General features: G+C 54.4%; 1 protein-coding gene across 1 annotated transcript in view; it reads right to left on the bottom strand.

Annotated features, from left to right (window-relative positions):
• RARA (retinoic acid receptor alpha) overlaps positions 1–7,968 on the bottom strand; it is a 47,533-nt gene extending 39,565 nt beyond the window's left edge. The window contains exon 1 of the mRNA XM_049779743.1: positions 7,894–7,968. The gene's annotated coding sequence lies outside the window, so the exon portion shown is untranslated. The remainder of the gene's footprint in view (positions 1–7,893) is intronic.
• Positions 7,969–16,111: the final 8,143 nt, after the last annotated feature.

The following is a 16,111-nucleotide window of genomic DNA, read 5'->3' as shown; positions in this document are numbered from 1 at the left end:
CCCCAGCCCTAGCTGTCAAACTCAGGACTTCCATAATTATAATCCTCGAGCAGAGAGACCTTTGGAACCCAGCGCTCGGGTGACCTTGAACAAGTCCCTGCCTTTCTCTGAATCTTAATTTCCTCATCTGCAAGGAGTGCAAGAGAAAGCTCCAGCCAGTGTGCCCTTCTCTCCTTCCAGGAGAACACCCCCTTTTCCCCAGACCCTCTCCTGTTGAAGAGGGTGTGAAGAATTCTGGCCCAGTCAAAATTTCTCAGCCCTCATCCCTTTGCCCCCAAGAAGTAGCCATTCCGTGACCTAAGAATCTAAAAGGGGGGCTCTCAGACCTTACAGAAGCTAGGAAGGTTAGAGCTTTCTCCTTCCAGCAGGGCAGGACCCTCACTCCTGCAAGGAACCTGTCCCCCAACACAGCCAAGGTCCCCTTCTGCCTTCCCAGCCAGCTACTCTCTTTGGGATTATGCCTGTTCACATCTTCTAGCAGTTTACAAGTGGGGAGGGGCAAAAAGAGGAATCACTGGGGACACACACACACACACACACACATATAGAGGGCCAGAGAAGTGGCCACAAGTGCCCTCGGAGGACTTCCCACTGGAAGGGGAAGTGTTCCATTTCCAAGCCTTCACCCTCGTGGGCAGCTTCACTGCCTGAACCGCTGGCAGGCCTCTCAAACTCATCGACCCGACGCCCCCGCTTTTTACAGCAAGGAAACCTGAGGCTGTGAGCAAGCAGAGCTGGGCCTTTGTCCCCACTTGCACTGGCTGCACAACCAGCAAGGTTGGGAATGGAGCTATGCAGTGGCCGCCCCTCTGCACCCTTAGCAAAGGGTGCACCCGGTCCCCAGGCCCCTTCCCGCCCGCTGGGCTGGGCTGGGCTGGGCTGTCTCCCTCTCCCGTCTGGATTTCCGTCCGCCCGGTGCGAACCTCCCGCCCGGCCCCTCCCGCCCCGTCCCGTCCAGATCCATCCGCAAACATGCGCTCAGCGGGCAGGAATGCGCCAATGGCTCCCAGATGTGGACGCCGACGCTTAACCCTTTCCCCCCCAACACCCCCCCCATACACACACATACATTCTTACATACAAGGCCTTCCAACAGGAGCCCAGCCAACAGCAGGGGGCGCCACCCCGTGAGATCCCAGCCTAGGATACTCCGCATCAGCTCCTCTTCCCACACTCCTAGCTGGGACAAGATGGGAATGTTTGAAGGATGAAGGTTCTCATGGTTTATCCAAATGTGCATAAACCCAGGTACCTGGCACCCCAGAAGGGTGGCCTGTACCTTTTCAGCACCGGCCAGTACGTGATTCAAAGGCTATACTGCACACCAAAATTCAGGACTGCAAAGACAGAAGCAAACAACCCACATATGAACGCTCACCTGAGCACATGGAATAAGCAGAGAGGTTTTTGTGCACATACATGGTCACCCGTGGATGAGCTGACAGAGCTGTACAGGGCCCCTGGGGGAATGCAGAAGGAAATGCAGGTCTGTAGCCCAGGATCCTTTGCTACAGGGGGTTTCATCCACATGGATCAGGCCTTCAGATATTCAAACTTCCCTCCACCCAGGGTCCCCAAGGCTGCCTGTTCAAGTCTTGCCCTCCTCTCCTTGACTCCAGGAGGCCTGAGATTGCAAGGAAGGAAGTAGCCAAGCAGGCATCTGCAGCAGCTGAGCTCATGTTTGCTGAGCCCACACAGCAGACCTCTGAGGAGAGGGCAGGAGACAGCAGGACACCTGCAGAGGAGCAATGCCACAGGGCCTCCTTGGGGGCCTTCCTTGGAAAGAGGATCCCTAAGTGCAAGGGTATGATCTTGTTCCTCCTTTACAAACATGGGAACATGGGCCCAGAGAGGATGCTCTGGGTTTGCCAAGCAGGGGATTCAGTCTCCAAACCAGAGGAAATCCAAGGGAGCCCTATGTAGGCCCAGACTGCCACCCAGAGTCAGAAGTCTCTGAACAAGGCCGGAGAGATAGCACGGTGGTAAGCGTTTGCCTTAGATGCAGAAGGATGATGGTTCAAATCCCAGCATCCCATATGGTCCCCGAGCCTGCTAGAAGCGATTTCTGAGCATAGAGCCAGGAATAACCCCTGAGTGCTGCCGGGTGTGACCCAAAAACAAAACAAAACAAAACAAAAAGAAATCTCTGAACAGAAGAGCTCTGAGAGTCCCACAGGCCCACACTGTCAGCAAAACAATGCAAACTAGCAGTGACTTCTGCAGAAACATGCAGAATCCAGTCTGGAGCCCCCAAAGATACTGGGATGCAACTGGGGAGAGCATGCGTGGGAGAGCAGCTCCCTACCCACCTTCTTCCCTTCACAGCTCCAGTTCAGCTTCACAGCTCCCCACTGGCTCTATGGAACACAAAGCCTCTCCACTGTCTGGTCACCTGGGCAGGGCCTGCCTCCTTTCTATAGATGTGGAAACAGAGGCTCCAAAAGGAAAGGCCTGGCCCAAGCTGACACAATGCTGCTGTCAATGACAGAGCTGAGGTTCAAACCCACAGTCCCTTTCTCAACCTTTTCTCCCCCATTATTTACTCCACAGCAAAACTCCCAACAACTGTGCCTTTGAGGCCTGCGATGGCAGACACAACACAGGCACTGATGGCTCTGCAGGTTTATGGGTGGGACCTGGAACCAGCAAGAAATCGGAGAAGGCACTGGGGGTGACATACATAAGCCTCAACCGCACCCCAAGCCTGGTGCCCACCTGCCCAGCAGGCATGGCCGGGTGACTCAGCTGCATCCGGGGGAGATGCCAGGGCAGTGACTCACCTACCGAGAAAAGCTGAGTCTGGCACCTTGCCAGCCTCAGGACAGAAGTGACTTAGTCACTGAGACCGTGGTGCCCAGCAGGCACAACCCAAGGATTGGGGACACTGGCAGGAGGTGCCCTCTCTGGTTCCATATGCCCCTTGATTAAGTACAGACATCCCAAGGGCAGGGCCAGCTGTGCCCACTCCCACCCCACTATGCCAGGCTCTGCTCTAGTGCTGACAAGTTGGATGAGACCTTTGGGGTGCCCTGCCCCCCTCAGTCAGCCCCCCTGTCCATCATTCAACACCTACTCGCCCCCAGCTCCACCTCCTCCTGCCACCCAAGTCGTACCCAGGCTGTGAGTCTCCTTTAACATGTCCTGGCAGCTCATCCTGCCCCCACAGCCCCTCTCACCGCACCCGCACCCCACACACCCCCTCCGAGACACACACACACACACACACACACACACACACACACACATGTCCGCCAGCCAGCAGCTGCTGAAGCTGTGGAGCAGGAGGGGGACTGGGAGGGTGGGGTACAGGGATTGAGTTACCAGAGGCTGATGGGGTGGGCTGTCACCCAATCCCTTCCCCAGCTCAGTTTGTCCTCTTGGGTACCAGCTCCCTCACCCCCACCTGCTCCCCTCCCACCCACCGCTGGCTGGCAGCCCGCTGCCCTTTGAGCCTCTCTACACACAACACACACACACATACACACACACACTCCACCCAGGCGCGAAAATAAATGTTCTAGAGTATTTGTCATACTTGGAGCAGCCCAGGAGATGAGAGGAAGAGGAGCAGGCATGAGACTGGACAGAGAGGGGAAGGCATTGTCTCTGCACTGGGCCAGAGGAGACTGAGCTATGCCCAAGCCCCAGGAGAGTTGGTGGGGCCCAAGGGGGGTCAGCAGGCTGAATCACCTCCATCCATTTGCACTATTGATTTCTCACACATAGCAGCAAGCTGATGGAGGGGGGCGCACCAGAGACCCAGACACTGAATAAAGGTGGAGGAGGGGTGTGCGCCAAAATTGGTTGCCCGCTGAGACCTGCTGGGGTACCTCTGGTTGTGTAGCAGAAGATAAGACAGGGTGCCACCGTGGTAGGGGTTACAAGAAGGTCCCTCTGAACACTTCCTTGAGGCCAACTGGAAGCAAGAAGGTGGGGGACATGGCTGGTAGGCAGGGCCAGAACAACTCCAGGGGGCGCCCTTTACACCACACCACAGTCTATGGAAGGTATCTCTGGCAGGTGTACAACAACCCAGGGGCAGAAGTGAGGAACCCCAACACACACCCCCAGCCAACTGGGACTGCCTTAGGACTCAAAGCACAGAAGGGGAACCTGGGGTGTTGGTTCTTCTTCCCTCTGGGCGAGATCCCTGTGACTCTGTGTATGTATGATGTGTGCAGTATATGTTATGTACATGTACGTGCATACACATCTGTGTATGTATGTAAGCATGCATGTAGTCATGTTTGCATGTGTCCATGTATTGTATACTTATAAGCTTATTTACATGTGTTATATGTATATTTGTATAGTACATTTATATGCATATTTATATGTGTGTATGTGTGCTTGTTTGTGTGTGTGCGTGTGTATACCATTGGACAGGACTCATAAAGGGTCTGGAAGTCTCATCCTGGCTTTATCTGTCCCCATTGGTCCCTACCACACTGAGTCTCCAAGGTAAACTCAGTGCAATGTCCCCTTCTAAGGATAAGCCCAGGTGCACCAGGTCAACAACATGAGCGATGCCCAAAACCTCGCTTCATGCCAGTGAATAAACTCAACTACACCCGGTGGAGACGTACAAAACCAACCACCTGTAAGATTGGGGCCCTGTACTAACAGGCAAAGGGAAAGAGGCAGTGGCCTAGGTCCTCTTGCAGCTGGGGGCTAGAGAGGGCGCAGTCAGGTGTAAAGAGGGGCTGAGAGAAGAGGAAATAGCCCTAAAGGCCTGGGTCCCCCATTCCCTTGCATCCAATAACTGATGGTACATCCCTGGGCCTCAGTTTCTCTGTCTGTGTAGGACAAGGCTTAGCCTGCCTGGCCTTACTGCTCCTTCCAGCTCCAAGTCTGCAGAAATCTGCCACTCAGGTCCCACCAGCCACCCTCCCGAAGGCAGTGCGCCTGCCTCTGCAGTGGCTCTGGCTCCCCTTCACCTTGGCCAGCCCCCGGTCTACCCGTGCTCTTCTGCACGTCCCTCCTGCCAGGGGACAGACCAACTAAAAATATCTTTGCAGCCTTTCTCGCCCACAGCTGCCCAAAGTGCAGGAAACAAGGGGGGCAGGGAGGCCCAGGTCCCTACTCTCCCCCACAAACTGCCTGCCCAGAACTCTGTCCAGCACTCCAGCCTGGGGCTGCTGCCAACTTGGCCATCTCAGGGGTATCCCACACCCCTTCCCTGGGGGGAGGCCTGACTACAAGTGCCTACACTCACCGAGCTGTCCATGGCCCCAGAGAGAGAGGAGGCGAGCGGTCTGGAGGGAAACCTTCCCAATTTCTGACAAATCAGTGCCAACCACATTGCGGCCACCTAGAGGGCAGGGCCTGGCTCCGCTGGCTGGTCTTTTGAGGGCAGAGGGAATTGGCGCTGGGGAAGTTGGTGCCAGTTTCCTTCATCCTGGCCCAGCTGGAGCAAAGACAAACTAGTGGCCCAGCTTCCACCAGGCTAATACACTGCTTCCCCCTCAAAAGGTGGGGGTGCAAACATGGGGGTTCGGTAGCCACCTCCAGGTATCAGACGGAAATAAATGCTGAAAAGAATTGCAGATCCTGGCTAGGCTCATGGAAAGAAGGGGGAGGCTAGTGGTGAGCACAGGTGGGGCAAGTGTGCCCCCAAGCTGAGTCAGAGGCTCTAGGGAGGGAGGATTCTTGGGGGTGCTTTTGTTTAGGGGCCCAGGGGCTCCCACCCTGAGCCCACCTGGGATCCCAGACAAGTCCCAGCCCTGGGAGAAGGAGGAAGGAAATCAGCTTAGTGACTCTCTGGGGCCTGCGGGGCAGCCAGCTCACGCCAGGAGGCAGGCGGGAAGCCCAGGCTTGCTGGCCTCGGGCCCAGAGTGAGGGAAGTGCCTCCACCTCGTACCTCCGAGAGGAAAGAGCCTGAGGGACACATCACATCCCGGCTGTGACCTGGGATGGAGGCAAGGGACACATTTCCCCAGAGAGAAGAGAAGAAAGAGGCAGGATGCAGCCCTTCCTACCCACACAGGACCGGGGTCCTGGGTCTCCCTCAGGCCCCTGCCAGCAGCCAGGCATATGAGGTCAGAGCAGCCCGCACTACCTGGGGGGCCTGGGCAGTGCCAGGGGCCGCCCTCACAGTCAACTGCCTGCCTGCCTGCTCTCAGCCGCCCCACATAGTCCTGCTGTCGAGTCCGATTAGGGCATCTGCCCAGTGAGCCGGACAAGGAGGCCACGGGCTGGGGAGACACAGGGACAAGGACACAGCAGGAAGGGAGGAGGAAGGTGCAGACAGAAAGGGCTCTGGGAGAAGTGGGAAGCCCTAAGGAGAAAATTAGTGGTGGAGACCCCAGCCCTTCCTGGTGACCCACTCTCAGGGGACAGCCCAAGAGGGGGATTCTGAACTCAGCCTGCAATAGCAACCCTGCCTGTCCCTCCATCAGCCTAGATAAGCCCAGGATGGGGATAGGAACACGGTAGAGGCTGACCAGGTAGGAGGCATTGTCTTGGGGGTGTGAGCTTTATGGCAGACCCATCCGAGCAGGGCCATTTGTACTTAAGGAGAAAGTGAAGCTTAGATGTACAATAAAGGAGCCCAGTGAGTCTCAGAACCCCAATTGGGAGCCCCAGGCCAGGGCACCGCTGAGTCTAAAGTCAGCCTGTTACCACCCGGCTGCAGAGAGATGCAGCCCTCTACCTTTACAGTTACCAAATGGGGACATCCCAGTCAACCCCTCTTTAGAGTGCAAGAAGTGCTCCCCCAAAGTCTCACATTGCTCCCCACCTCTCCCAACACAGGAGGCCCCCCCCCCAGGAGAAACTCACAAGTCCCCACCCATCCCACCAACCCCGCCAGAGCAGAGATGCCCCAGATCTTTAGACCCAGGGAGGGCCTCCCCCGTCGTCAGCCCCCCACTGGACGGAAAAAGGAAGCCACTGCAAATAGCTGGCACCATCCGGCCTCTCCCAGAGAGCCGCTGCGAAGGCAGAAGCTCTGGGTAACACCGGGAGCCCAGGGAACTGGCAGGACAGGGCAGTCTCCCGAGCTGGTCTACCCCCTTCCCAGCCATCTGGGCTGAGCTTTTCTGGCTCTGGCTCTCGGGTCAGTCACACTCTGGGATCCACCACTAGGCAAAGCTCCTAGCTGTCACAGCCACATGCCCTAGACACAGACACACACGCACACAGACACACACACACACATAGTGGGGACACTTTATAATAGACAGTAAAGGAGGAGTTCAGGAGCTTTCAGAGATGGGGCTCCAAATTGCACACACACACACAAAAATAATAACTTTCCCTGGAGGAAAAGGTCATCAGAAAACCAGCTCCCAGCCCTAACAACTAGTGTCCAGCCAGGCCAGGCTGCCAGACCCTCCCTGCCTGCCGGCCTGCCTAGAGCAGAGCCTGGAAAGGGCCATTAGCTCCCTTCAAGGTGAGAGCCCCCCAATAACACACATCCACAACCATCCAGGGTGGTGAAGTCCTGAGCTCTCAGGGCCACAAGAGGCAGAAGAAAAAAAGGCATGGAGAAAACCCCCACCTTAGGGAACCCCGGTTGGTTGGTCCCTTTCTGGTTCCCCACCAGCCAATTCTCCTGGCCAGTAAGGTGGTGGGGGAAGGGGCGTCAGGAAACACTGCAAGGAGAGGGTGCAAGGGCGTGGGGCCTGGGCAGACCTGCCCCCCACTTTTAGCCCTGGAGGAAGAAGGGGAATGCCTGGCACTGGAGAAGTGCCTGGTGCTGAAAGGTGCAGGGGTGCAGAGCTTGCAGACACCCCCTGATTCCCAGGCTCCCCCTCCCAGGACACAGAGAGGGTGGGGGAGGAGGCGTGGGGAAAGCCTGAGCGGGCTGGAGGGAAAGGACCGGCTCTCCCGCGGAGGGGCTGGGCACACTGCGGCCCAGGGGGAGTGGGGAAGGGGTGTGCGTGGTCCTACCTGGTCGGGCTGCGACTGGCAGGGGGCGACGGGGTTCCCAGGAGAACCGGGGAAGCCCTCTCAGCTCGATTCAGGATTCCCCCCTGCTTCTGGGTTAGGCTTGCTGCAAGAGGCAGGGCTCCCGTTGGGTCCTAAAACCCACTTTCCGGCCCTGGCTCTCTCCCCGCCCTGCCCTCTGCCAGCACCCAGACTGGGTCAGCACCCCAGGAGGCCGCTGGAGAGCCAGGGCTGTCAGCGAGTAAGACGCGGGTCTGAGTCACGCGCGGGGAACTGGCACAGCACCTGGGGGCCTTCGGCGGAGGCGGGCGTGTGTGGGGTGGGAGGAAAGGGGCCTCTCTGCAGTGGGCTGCAGGCTTTGGCCCTGCTGAAATGGGGCTGGGGTCTCCCTCAGGCCACTTCTGCAAGCAGAGCCATTAGTTAAGGAGAATTTTTGTTTGTTTTGTCTTTAAGCCACACCCAGCCCTACTCTCAGCATTTATTATGCCTGTTTCAAGCTCTTCGCTCTAGGGTGCTGGGGATGGAAGTCGAGTTGGCTTCATGCAAGGCAAGTGCCTTACCTGCTGTCCCCTAGTGAGGGAGGATTTTTATCTCCTGTCTCAATGGTACAGCAGGCAGTTGGCTGCCCTTCCAGCATTGGTCAGGATGGAAAACAAAACCTTTCCCCAGTCCAGAGATGGCCTGAACTAGAGAGATGGGGGCTGGTGTTCTGGTAGAGGGAAGTAGCAGGCAGGGGTGTAGCTCCTATAAGCTGGGTGTGAGGCACTCTGGGCCACTACTGGTCCTTGGAATAACAGGATACAGAGAAGAACTTCTTCAGGTCACAGAGGGTCCTTCACTAGGCTCCCAAAACTACCAGAAGGAATAAATGTGGGCCAGAGAGACAGCATGGAGGTAAGGTGTTTGCCTTGCATGCAGAAGGTCGGTGGTTCGAATCCCGGCATCCCATATGGTCCCCCGAGCCTGCCAGGAGCGATTTCTGAGCGTAGAGTCAGGAGTTGCCAGGTGTGACCCAAAAGCCAAAAGCCAAAAGCCAAAAAATAAAAAAGGAATGAATGTGCCCAAGAAACGCTAATTCATTCCAGGGTGTGAGCAACAGTACAATGAGAAGAGCATTTGTCTTGCACATGGCCCATCAGGGTTTGATCCCTAGCACTCCATATGGTCTCCTGAGTGGGCCAAGAGTGATTCAAGGATCCCTGAGTACCATAAAGTGTGTCCCCTCCAGAAAAAAAAAGTAATTTTTCCGGAGATATAGTACAATGGAAGGATGCATGCCTTATATGTAGCTGAATGGGTTCAACCTCCAGCATCCCATTTGGTTACCCAAGCACTTCCATCCCTGAGCAGAGCCAGGTGTGACTCAATACCCCACCCCCCAAAAAAAGTCCATTTCCAAAGCTGTCACTTGGGATCAATAGAAGGGACAAAAGGTCCTCTGAACTTTGAGATCAACATCAAGGTCACAGATCCCAGTTTAGGAACACCACCTCAGTTATGGGTTCAAGAGGTAGAGGCCATGGTTTTCTGGGGCAGGGCAAGGCAGAGAGGAAGAAGTCTGCAGAGGGCTAAAACCAAGAGCCTTTTGCAAGGAGAGTTGCACAGCATTCGAGCAAGAGAAAAGTGTCAAAGGGATGAAGGGCCAGTGGAACTGGGGACCAGGCTGGAGGAAGGGCCAGCAGGGACTCCTCCTAGAAGGAACAGCGGGGGACAGCTGGGGTTCCGGGAGGACTCCTAGCCTGGCAGGAAGCAGTGGGGGAAGGCGCCATGCTGTGGGGATGGAGGCCTCAGGGTGGAGTCCAGGGGTGAGCTCAGGTCAAGCCATTCACCCTAATGTGCCTCAGTTCTCTCCCAGCTGTTAAACAGGGCTCCTGGGTCTTCCCAGGCAGTTAATGAGTGTTTACAAAAGAGCTTGGCGATCCTCAGATCTCAGCTGGGCCATAGCTCCAGTTAGAGCCGAGGAGGGAGGGCGGGCTGAGTGGGATTTGGGGAGAGGTGGAGCCCCAGGCAGAGGGAAGAGGGAAGAGAGGACTCCTGGGCAGAGGACACAGGATGGCCTGCCGGGCTAGCAGAGACGCACGTGCCTCAGTTGTGCAGAACGTCCGGGTGCCCAGGCAGGGAGGTCACGCACCCAGATGCCAGCAGCCACCACCCAAGGCCGTCTCCAGTGAGCTGAGCTGCAAGCAGGACGCAGACAGCAGCTGGTCTTCATTAGCTCCAGCTCCTTCACCCCCCACGGTGAACCCACAGCTCCTACAGGGCCAGGCCCAGGCGAGAGAGGGGCCTGCCCCAGGCCGACCTTGCAGCTGACTCTGGACCGGGGCACCACCGCACAGAGCATGTTAACAGCTGACAATAAAGTGGAAGGCGGGCAGACTCCCTTTTTTCCCACTGGGGAGCAAGGAAAGAGGGAAGAAAGGAGTGTGGGGGTGAGAGGGTGGAGGTGGGGGAATTTAGGGCAAACAGCAGGCAGTGAAGTCAGCTGGATGGAGGCCCAGAAACCCCCACAGCCCCAGGCCAAGTCTTACTCCAGCTTTGCTTTCAGCTCCACTCTTGGCCCGGCCCCAAAACTAGGGAAGGCCCTGGCTGCCCCTTCCCGCCTCCCTCCTCCCCCCCACCCTTATTAAATACACATTTTATCTCTCAGCATCTTCATTATCTTAACTGAAGGAGACAAGCAGTGGATGGCGGCGGCAGCGTCAGGGGGGTGGTGTGGGGAGCGGGGCGCACCCTTGTTATAAAGTGCTGATCCAGCTCTTTCAGGCAGTGTGGGAAAGAGAGGCCGGATCAAAGGCAGGGAGGCTGATTCAGAACTCAATTAGAGCTTTTTAAAGAGGAGATGCCGCTCTCTGCGCAACTCTCGCCAGCCTTCAGACGGCCTCTGCCCAGGCCCCTTGCACCCAATTAGCTTCTGTGGCTGGTGCCTTGGGGCCGGGGTTGAAAATCAAGGGGAAGCCAGAGGGCACCCGTTCTCCCCCTGCAGGACACACCTCTCCCGAGGCCAGGAAAACTTGCCCTGTTTTCAGGAGCGCTGGAGAGAACATCTGAGAAGGCACCTTATCTTTATTGGGGGGGGGGGGGGCACGCCCAGCAATGTTCTGAGGTTACCCCTGGCTCTGTGCTCAGGAATTACTCCTGGGGGAAACGATATGGGATACCAGGTATTGAATCCGGGTTGGCTTAGTGCAAAGCAAGTGTCCTACCCACTGTAGTACAGTTCCAGACCAAGGGCAAAGGCAGCTTCTCTTTTCAGGCTGAACCCCAGATTCCCAACTTTCCCCTCACAGAACACTCCCAGCCAGGAGGGAACCTCTGCAGGCCTGGGAGGCAACAGGGAGGTGCCTCTAGCAACACCCCAGCACTTGTGAGGGACCTTTGCTGGCAGCTCTGGGTAGCCAATAGGCTACAGGCAGGTGACAAAGCCCATTTGCAAGAGAAGTGCAGGGCTCTTAGGGGGGAGGCCCCCCCCCCCAGTGGCTTGTAGGCCTCCAGCCCCATCAGGCCACATGCCCCCTTGGTTGGGAGCAAGCCTGGCACGGGCATGGGGAGAGGCAGCAAAGTGCCAAGGCACCTACTGGCCATTCAACAACTGTTTCATTGTCTCCAGGCTGGGCACTACATAAGGCTGGTGCTCAGACACATGTAAATAAAAAACTCAAACTTTTGTTGTTTTTGGGCCACACAGCTGCACTCAGGAATAACTCCCAGCGGGGCTCAAGGGACCTTACAGGATGCCAGGGATGGAATCTGTGTAAAGCAAATACCCTACCTGCTGTCCTATTGCTCTGTCACCAAGATTTTTTACCTTTTAAATCTTAGTTTTCATTTTCCAGTTTTTAGTAGTGGGGGATGGGGGTGGCTAATAGTTCAAGTGGTAGAAAACATACTCAGGGACCAGAGAGATAGCATGGAGGTAAGGCATTTGCCTTTCATGCAGAAGGACTGTGGTTTGAATCCTGGCATCCCATATGGTATTCCGTGCCTTGCAGGGGCAATTTCTGAGCATAGAGTCAGGAGTAACCCTGAGCGCTGCCGGGTGTGACCCAAAAACCAAAAATAAATAAAAATATACCCAGCATATTTACAGCCGAGTTCAATCCCTGGCCCTAGCATGGAACCCTGGGACCCATACCACCAGCATCTTGTGCACCTTTCAAACAAAAAAGGTGAAGGGGGCTCAGCATTTGCAAGGGTAGGGCATTTGTTTTGCACACTGCAGACCCGGGTTTAATCCCCAGCAACCCATAAGGTCCCCCAAACCAGCTGGTTTTCTGAGTGTAGAACCTGGGATAGTTCCTGAGCACTATTAGCTATGAGACATAACAAAAGAAATGGGGGTGGGGTCCTGGGCCACATCTAGCAATGTTTAGGGGCCCTGTGTTAGTGGTAGGCAAACATCCTACCCACTGCACTAATGCTCTGCCCCAGAACAAAATATTTTTAAAAAAATTTAGAAGGCTGATGTGCCAGAGTGATAACAGTGGGTAGGGTGCCTGCCTTGCATGTGACCAGCTTAGGTTGGATCCCTGTGTCCCATATAGTCCCTTAAAGCACTGCCAGGAGTAATTCCTTTTGTTTGTTTTGGGGCTACACCAGGTGCTCAGGAGTTACTCTTGGCTAATATTCAGGAATTATTCCTGGTAAGCACAGGGATGTCAGGGATTCAACCCAGGTTAGTTGTGTGCAAGACAAACACCTACCCACTATACTATCATTCCAGCTCAATGCCAGGAGTAATTCCTGAGTGCAAGCCAGGAATATTGCCTGAGTATTGCTGGATGTGGCCCCCAAACATAAACAAGTAAACAAACAAGGGGCTGGATAGTATAGTGGGTAGGACACTCACCTTTCACAAATTTGACCTGGGTTCGTTCCCAGGTCCCTATAGGATTTCCTAAACCCTGCTAGGAGTAATCCCCTAAGCACAGCTACAGAAGTTAGTACCATGAGGTATGCTGTTCAATACTCAATCCTTGGCACTGCATAGTTCCTCTACCACCCAGTACCACCCAGTACCTGTCAATGACCTCAGCACTGGATATGGTGAAACCAAAACAAACCCAAAATAAAGAATTTTAAAGGGGGGAGGGTCAGAGACTTGGTGAAGGGAATAGAGTACATGCCTTCCTTGCATGGGCTTAATCCCTGGCACCAAGTGCCCTTCCTCCCACATACTTACAGGTTTGACTTCCCAGTACCATCTCAATCACATACAAAAAAGCAGACTAAAAAAAAAAAATGGCGGGGGTGGGGGCTGGAGTGGTGGCGCAGCGGTAGGGCATTGGCCTTGCACATGGCTGACTCAGGACAGAATCGTGGTTCGATCCCTTAGGGTCCCATATGCCCCCCCCCAGCCAGGAGCTATTTCTGAGTGCATAGCCAGTAATAACCCCTGAGCGTCACAGGGTGTGGCCCAAAAAGAAAAAAAAAGGGGGGGGGGCAATGACTAAAGGTAGTGAGCACAGACTCTACCCCCTGCAGGGCTAGGCCTATGTCCCTGGATGCCCCCAACTCTAGCCTGTTATCTAGCCATGGGGCAAGCCCTCCTGATGCTAGGAAGCTCAGTGACACTGGGGCTGATTTGACTGTGTCTAGTCTTTCGGTGGTGACACCCACCAAAGCTCTATAGCAGCTTAATCGGCTTCTTTGAAGAAATAAACTGGGATTCACAACACACCCATCTTCTAGAAGAATGTAGGTCAACCTCTTTGCCACTACTCTACGTGAAGCAGACTACGAGGAACCACAAGGCCAGCCCACTACGGATCCCAGCACCTTCCCGGTGTGCTCAGCTTCAGTGAGAAAAGCCAGCAAGTGAAGGGCTTTCTTCATTCTCTCAATCAGCTCCCCAGCGATCTGAATTACACTTAAGACTTCACTCACAAACATACATCAGCTCCTGCTCCCACAAGGGCAGCGGAAGCCAAGCAGGGACTTGAAGTCTGCTTCACGCATCATTGACAGAACCAACCCTGTTCCAATTGCTGTAGTCTTAACAGCAGCCATGACCTAGAAATTGGTGGGGGGTGGTAGTGGTGGTGGTGGGAAGAAGTGAAGGAAAAGAGACGAATAAACCAGTACACAGAAAAGCGGATTTTCAAATACCAGGGGGGAAAGAAAATAAAAAGGAGGGAGAGGGGAAGAGAATCGAGGCCCCTTCTCAGTCTGCAAATGTGAGCTTGGCACCAGGCCAGGGAGGATCCACCTCAGCCCCACCACTGAGTCAAGGCACGGTCCCAACTCAGACTCCTCCAGCCCTGCAGAAGAGGAAGGCGCCAAGCGCCCAACATGACTGAGGCGGGAAGGCTGCTCCTTTTGGGGCACGATCCTACTGTGGACACAGAACAGACAGCAGCTGCCCACAGTGTGGAAACAAATTGTAAAGCAGTCACGTCTCTTAAGGCTGCAGCATCCAATAAAACATAATTTAAATCAAGCCTTGCATCTGTTCTCAATCCCATTCCAGTCTCTGCTTTCCATCAGCCTTCGGACAATCTTTTCAATTATGCTCATTAACCCTTCTTACCCCAGACGCCTTCCAAGCTTCGTGGTATGAATTGGGTTCTCCACTCACAAATCTCCCTGAAGGTGAGTGTCCTAAGCCAGAAGTGAGTGGCTGAGGACATGCCACCTCCCAGGATTTTCCACATAGCAGAGGCTAAGTGTCCGGTTCCCAGAACTCTGTGTCCCCTCTTCTAGCCCATACCACCTGCTATATAGCCCAGATCATGTTGCAAGGTACATCGGGCTGCATGAATGAACGGGCAGCCAACAGATCGATCATCAAAAGGAAGATCAAGTTCCCACACTCAATTCCATATCCGGGGCAAGAGAGCGCAGGAAACTGCAGAGACTTGGCCACTGGCTCTTAGTCACCACACGTGGTTTGAAATCCAAGCATTTGCTGGAGCTTTCTAGAAAGCTCAGCAATCTTCCAGATGAATCAACTGTAGATTTTTATCCCCTTTGCTCAGAAACTGCCCTAGTCCCACCCTGCCACTTCCAGGCAGTGTTATAATGGTGCCCCCTGGTGTCCACGCCACGAATTGCCATTGGATGCCAGACCCCCAAGGAAAGGGGAGACCTGAGTAGCCCACATGGAATCATTTAGTTAACAGGCTTAAATACACACAAGGTGGGGCCTGGAGAGATAGCACAGCGGCATTTGCCTTGCAAGCAGCCGATCCAGGACCAAAGGTGGTTGGTTCAAATCCCGGCGTCCCATATGGTCCCCCGTGCCTGCCAGGAGCTATTTCTGAGCAGACAGCCAGGAGTAACCCCTGAGCACCACCGGGTGTGGCCCAAAAACCAAAAAAAAAAAAAAAAAAATACACACAAGGTTAGGATGAAAAGCCAGCCCCAGACTTCGGTACCTTGAAACCAGGGGCCTTATCTGAGGGCAGTAAAGACTATGGGACAGTTTAGGGAGGAATTTTTACTTAATCTTCTGAAAACTCACACTCGCTCTCCTGAAGTGCGATCGCTTGAATAAACAAAGAATGCAACTGGAAAATAAATATATTCACAATCTGTAGAGTTACTTTCTCGTCACCACCCTCCCATGACCTTGGTTGGGAGTGCCCAAGAATTGCACCAGTCTCTAAAAATGTCACAATGTGGAACCAGCCGACTTCAGAAAGAAAATAAGGTTTCTATCAATGTGTCCTTCAAGTCTCCGAGTGGACGTGTTTACCTTCCAGGGCCATCGTTTCCCCATCTTCTTACTCATACATAGCAAAGCTGAAGGAAACGGAAAGGCATTATCTGGCACATTCCGCAACACGAATCCATATACTTACAGACACACAGTGACTGTGGTTTGGAATGTTTAGTAAAAAAAGGGTCTGCTTGGTATTTAATGCATAAAACTAATAAAACTCAGGGCCGGAGAGATAGCACAGCAGTAAGGCCTTACATGCAGCCAACCTGGAAGGGACCTGATTTGATTCCCAGCATCCGTATGGTCCCCTAGCCTGCCAGTGGTGATTTCTGAGTGCAGAGCTAAGAATAACCTCTGCGCATCGCTGGGTGTGGCCCAACAACCATTCAATCAATTAGTAAAGTTAAAAAAAAAAAAAAAAAAACCAAACAACTTTTAAAACTCAGATGTCTTATGGACCAGAGAGAGAACTCAATGGGTTAAATGCATATTTTACATGTAGGGGGCCTGAGTTTGATCCCAAGCACCACACGGCCCCCTTGAGCACCATCAGGAGTAATC

This window comes from Suncus etruscus, chromosome 1 (genome assembly GCF_024139225.1).
Source record: "Suncus etruscus isolate mSunEtr1 chromosome 1, mSunEtr1.pri.cur, whole genome shotgun sequence".
NCBI classification, from domain to species: Eukaryota; Metazoa; Chordata; class Mammalia; order Eulipotyphla; family Soricidae; genus Suncus; species Suncus etruscus.
This window is presented reverse-complemented; position numbering and strand designations above follow the sequence as displayed.